Consider the following 6000-nt stretch of genomic DNA (forward strand, 5'->3'; position numbering starts at 1 on the left):
TAGATATCCTATGGCTAACCATTAGCTTGAACTCCTTTGATTCTGCTGAGTAGGGTGCAGGCACCAGATAGAAGCTTGTAGTTAGAAGCTGCTAGCTGCAGTGTTTATCTCTCCAACCTTCAGGCACTCTGCCTATATTCCTGATGAAGGGCTTTTGCCTGAAACGTCGATTTTCCTGCTCCTTGGATGCTGTCTGAACTGCTGTGCTTTTCCAGCACCACTCTAATCCAGAATCTGGTTTCCAACATCTGCAGTCATTGTTTTTACCTAGTCTTAGGAGGCAAGCCAAATGAAGCATGTTTCGCTAAAAGTCTTCCATGGCCTTCATCTTTTTGACCAAGATTTGAGCCATCATTACATACAACCACTGATCTATTCCTATGTAAGTCTTTCTTCACCTCTCTGACCCACCTTGAGACCTTTACTATGCTAAAACAACTCTACAGAAATGTACCTCTCCATGGACTGTCACAGACTTAGTTTGATGCTTTTGTGAAATGTCGTGGAATATGTGTTAAAAGATATTATATATAAACGCAACAACCAGTTCTGAGGACCCAAAATGCTAACTCTGATTTCTCTCCACAGATGCTACCTGACCTGCTGAGCTTTTCCAGTAATTTTTGTTTGATTTACAGTATCTGCAGTTCTTTCAGTTTTTATTATAAGTAAATGCAAATTGCTGATTCCTTAACCTCAGCTATAGCTGTTGATCAGGCTTAATTCACTCCTGATGAAGGGCTTATGCCTGAAACATTGATTCTCCTGCTCCTCGGCTGCTGCCTAACCTGCTGTGCTTTTCCAGCACCACACTCTCGACTCTGATCTCCAGCATCAGCAGTCCTCACTTTCTCCTAGTTGATTCCTCCTTAATTCATTAAAACCAAAATCCCCTGGATGTCAATCCTGAGTATTTTATAGATTGGATGGATTGACTCACATCCCGGGAAAGAGGTTGATCCCCTTCTTGCTGTTGAGTCTGAAGCACATTACGTTGGAAGCACTCAGCATGTCAGTCAGGGTTAGTGGGAGAAAAAATAGCAGTCAGTATTCATTTTAAGTTCAACTCTTTGTTAAAAACTAAAGCAAAATAACAACGAAACAGGTTTGGAACAAGGAAAAAGAGAAAATTGAGGGAAAGGAAAAGTCGACATGCATGTTCAGAGTGAGATGTGTTTAAACAAGCCATGATCTGATGGAATGGAACACAGTGTATGCGTGCTGTGAGGTTAACATGCAACAGTGAGAGATCACTTGAATAACTAAAGTAATAGGGAGGGGGAATAGGCTGTGATGATGGGGTCAGTTGGGGTGGTGTAATCGTGGGATATTTGGGATAGGGAAGGTTGGGATTGGAATTGGGGTTTAGGGCATGGTGGAAGGAGGATTGTTTGGCAGGCTTTGGGGCGGGGGGGTTTGATGGTTATAATAAATACTTGGGGTTGGGGGACTAGTACACATAAGAAATACAAGATCCTGAGGGGATTCGTCAGGTGGAAGCTTAGAGAATGTTTCCCCTTCTGGGAGAGACTCAAACTAGAAGATGCAGTTCAAAAATGAGAAGTCTCCCATTTAAGACACAGATAGGAGACCTTTCATTTTCCTACTGGAGCACCACTGATCTGTGGAATTCTCATTCCCAGAGTGGTGAGGAGGCTGAGTCACTAATTACTTTTAAGGCTGAGTTAGTAAGGTTCTCAATTGACAAAGGGAGTGAAAGGATATAATATAGTCAGGAAAATGGAGCTGAGACTACAATTAGATCAGCCATATTCTTATCAGATGGTGGAACAAGTCTGAGTGATCTACTCCTGCACCTAATTCAAATGTTTGTACAATGGGGTGTGTGGTAGTGTCAAGGTGAGTGCTCATAGTTTTAGAACAGCAGGAGAGGGTGAGTGGAGACAATCCAGGAGGATGCCACCTACTTTCAGGATAAGCCTGGCCTCTCCTGTGCCAACTGCACGATCCTCAGCTCCTACGCAAAGGGGTGAACACACCACCCATCTCACCTGGCCAGCATCTCGTGCTGTAAAGACATGTGATCTGAAGTGAAGGTTTGAGTCAGTGACTGAGGGATACAAATTGCCCAGCAGAAAGATGAGGTTTGATCAGAATTGTATTGATGAAAAAAGCCAGAGAAATGAGAGGGAAATGAGTTGGAAAGAAGCAGGAAATTTGAGTGCATTCTGATAGGAAGAAGAAATGGTATGAAGACACTCACTTAAACCTGTGTTCAGTACAGAGCACATCTTGATCACCGGATATGGAATAGACAGGTGGTTAGTTTTGTGTTCCTGTCAAGTCTGCACTCTGACAAAAAACAGGCTGGATGATATCACATGAGACTGCATTATGCAACTATGATTACACTTTGTAAGTGCCTTTAGACAATTTGAAAGCTTTCCAGGATAAACATACAATTGGAAAACAATCCCACTTTCTCTATTTTATGCATATCAGTAAAATGCAGATTCATTTCTGCTGCAGGTTATTTGAGCTTCCACTTTCTGGAATCACAATCAGATTTATTCAGCGATTCATTTAATTACCCTCAGTGCCTGTCTTCTTTTCCTGCATCCATATTTATAGCTCTCTCTTCAGAGTGCTTGTCAATAAGCCAGTGTCCATTTTCTTAACACACTGTTTCTGCTTAGTTATTTCAGTACATCCTACTTCAAATAGAAGCACAAATATAAGTTGGTAAAATTATGCTGCTCACACATGCATTAAATCATAACCACATTTAAAAAAAACATTAAATGCTTCAAAGCTGTCTGATCGGTCAGTGTTAAAGGAATTGATCAGATAAGTCCCTTAATCAACCAAGAACTAGCTGAGGACTAAGTTAAAAATCACACCACACCAGGTTATAGTGCAACAGGTTTATTTGGAAGCATTAGCTTTTGGAGCGCCTACTCCACAACTATCTGATGAAGGAGCAGTGCTCTAAAAGCTAGTGCTTCCAAATAAACCTGTTGCACTATAACCTGGTGCTGTGATTTTTAACTTTGTCCACCCCAGTCCAACACCGGCTCCTCCACATCATAGGTGAGAACTGTATGATGCCTGTAGAAACCAATAATTTTTACAAAGAAATTTGAACATCTAGTAAATGACTGTAAGGGTCACACAATAACATCACATTTTAGCTCACATCCAACTGAAAGCAATATTGACTAAGCATTATTTCAGTAAGCAACCTATATTCCAAACTAGAAAGACAATCCCTTCTATTTAAGTAGCTGAAAATCCCCTTCCACGGTTATAGTTTACTCTGTCCTTTCAGCAGACACTCTTATTCTCCTGGAACCAGCCCAAAATGATCCTTAATTCCCAAAGATTGTCTTCTTTGATTTCCCTTCTCTGCCAGGAATCCTGTATTTATAGAACTGGTGAGGAATGAATGGAGATTCCTCCCTTCAGTCAAAGCTAGATGAATCATCTAGCCTTAATAAACCCTCCCTACGTCCGTCCTTTCAAATGATTTCACCTGACAAAAGGAGCAGTGCTCCGAATGTTTGTGCTTTCAATAAACCTATTGGACTATAACCTGGTATTGTGTGACTTCTGACTTTGATTACCTGCAGTCCAACACTGGCACCTCGACATCATTCCTGTTGCTTATTTCAGGTTTTATATTTTTTTCTCTTTAGCCTCTTCCTTCTCATTCAGAAATTCCAAAAACTGACCAAATGTGTGTTGAAGAAATATGAATGAGGAAGGTCCAGGTTATACTGCAGACTGATTTTCAATCACACTGACTTTAAGTAATATTCTATTCTTTTGTTTTCTCTTCCAAAATAAACAATTTCACATTTTCTCATTTTATAACCACTTTATACATATGCCGACGTTTTGTTGACTTACTTACCTTTCAATTTCACTCTGTAAACTGTTTGCATCCTCTTTGCCTTTCCACTCATTTTGTGTCACCTGCAGGTTTGGCTGCAGTACATTCCTTTCCTTCCTCCAAATCATTAATATGTATTGTAAACAGTTTCACTCCCAGCACTGATCCCTGTGGAAACAGTCTGGTCATTCATTGGTAAGCTGAAAAAGAAACCCTTATCGCAGGAACATGCTGTTTCCTGCCCATGAGCCAATTCTCTATCACTGCCAATCTACTACCTTCAACACGGTGGCCTCTTATATTATGGCTTAACCTTTTGTGAGGTACTTTGTTGAAAGTCTTCCAAAAGTCCAAGTACAAAGCATCTACTCGATCCCTTCTATCAAGGCTTCCTTGAAAAACTTGAATAAATTATTCAGACGCGACTTCCCTTTCATGAAGTCATGCTTTCTCTAATTGGTTGGATTATGACTTTCCAAATGTGTTGCTATTACTTCCTTAACAATTGATTCCAATAGAGTTACAATATCCCTTATTGCCACGTGTAATCAAGTACAGAAGTACAGGAGTACAATGAAAAGTTTACAGTGTTGCTTCTTATAGCACCATCCCAGGTATAAAGTGCCTCGGTGCAAATCTTAGGTACAAAGACAGTAATAGAAAAGAAAAAGGTAGTTACATTACTTTACAGTGATTCATAGTATAAATTAGAAATATGACCTAGTTAAAAGGATAGATATTACAGTCAGATAAAAAATTACAAATAAACATTACACTGCAGTAGTTCAGCGCAGGGGCTTCCACACCCGGTCTGACCTCCAGTCCAACAACCGTCCCCGCTCTGTTCTAAGCCTCCAGTTGCTCCGCATCGGTTCTCCACTGTTCTAAGGTAAGTTTTCTCAGGTTCTCATTCCCCTTGCTGGCCTCTGCTCTGGGACTGCTTCCCTTTCACTAGCCTCCTCTCCGGGCTCACTACCCCCTCGCCGGCCTCTACTCCAGGACTGCTTCCCCCTCACCGGCCTCTGCTCCGGTACTGCTTCCCCCTCACCGGCCTCTGCTCCGGGACTGTTTCCCCCTCACTGGCCTCTGCTCCGGGACTGTTTCCCCCTCACCGGCCTCTGCTCCGGGACTGCTTCGCCCTCACCGGCCTCTGCTCCAGGACTATTTCCCCCTTCACCAGCCTCTGCTCCGGGACTCCTTCCCCCTCACCGGCCTCTGCTCTGGGACTGTTTCCTCCTCACCAGCCTCTGCTCCGGTACTGCTTCCACCTCACCGGCCTCTGCTCCGGTACTGCTTCCCCCTCACTGGCCTCCATTCTGGGACTGCTTCCCCCCCTCACCGGCCTCCACTCTGGGCTCACTACCCCCTCACTGGCCTCTGCTCCAGGACTGCTTCCTCATTTCTTCTTCCGCTCCGGGCTCACTTCCCCCTCGCTGGTGTCAGCTCCAGGACTGTTTCCCCATCCCGGTCTCAGCTCCGGGACAGATTCCCCATACCGGCCTCTGTTCCAGGCTCAGTTCCCCATTGTGGCCTCCATTCCCAGACTGTTTCCCCAATCCGGCCTCTGCTCTGGGACTGCTTCCCCAAAGCTGGCCTCCCCTCCGGTACTTGTTTCCTCACATTGGCCTTAGCTCCAGGATTGCTTCCCCATCCCGGCCTCCACTCTGCAACTGTTTCCCCTGTGCTGGCCTCCACTGGGTCGACTTGCCTCCGGGACTAACCAATGGTGGTCTCTGGTCTGGAGTTGCCTCCTCCATTCCCTCTGGGTAAGTCAGAAGTTGAAAGAAAATGCAGAAAAGGAGAGAAACATAAAAAGAATGGGCTCCAACTGGGGCATCCTTTTGTGCTGCCATCTTGCCACCATCTTGCTGAATCCAGTTGTAGTGGAGCTTGTGTTCTGCATCTCGGAACTGCAAACCATGGATGAGAGCAGCTGGGGGACATTCCTTCACCATATCAAGATGAACGCTCACCTTTACTCCTAGAGTTGAGGAAGAACAGGAAGAAATACTTTTTCAAGAATAGACGGTCAGCTGATTGGCATATAATACCCAGTGTTCATCTCCCGTTTTGAATAGAGGTATTACATTAGCAGTTTTCCAATTTAGAAGATGCTGTGGCTTTAAGAGACACATTTTTGTCCTGGT

General features: G+C 43.9%; 1 long non-coding RNA gene across 1 annotated transcript in view; it reads right to left on the bottom strand.

Annotated features, from left to right (window-relative positions):
- Positions 1–4190, bottom strand: part of LOC122558238 — a 34381-nt gene extending 30191 nt beyond the window's left edge. The window contains exons 1-2 of the long non-coding RNA XR_006314080.1: positions 3875–4190; positions 2553–2672 (exon numbers count right to left, since the gene is read on the bottom strand). This is a non-coding gene — a long non-coding RNA (uncharacterized LOC122558238). The remainder of the gene's footprint in view (positions 1–2552; positions 2673–3874) is intronic.
- Positions 4191–6000: the final 1810 nt, after the last annotated feature.

This window comes from Chiloscyllium plagiosum, chromosome 17, assembly GCF_004010195.1.
Source record: "Chiloscyllium plagiosum isolate BGI_BamShark_2017 chromosome 17, ASM401019v2, whole genome shotgun sequence".
Taxonomy (NCBI): Eukaryota; Metazoa; Chordata; class Chondrichthyes; order Orectolobiformes; family Hemiscylliidae; genus Chiloscyllium; species Chiloscyllium plagiosum.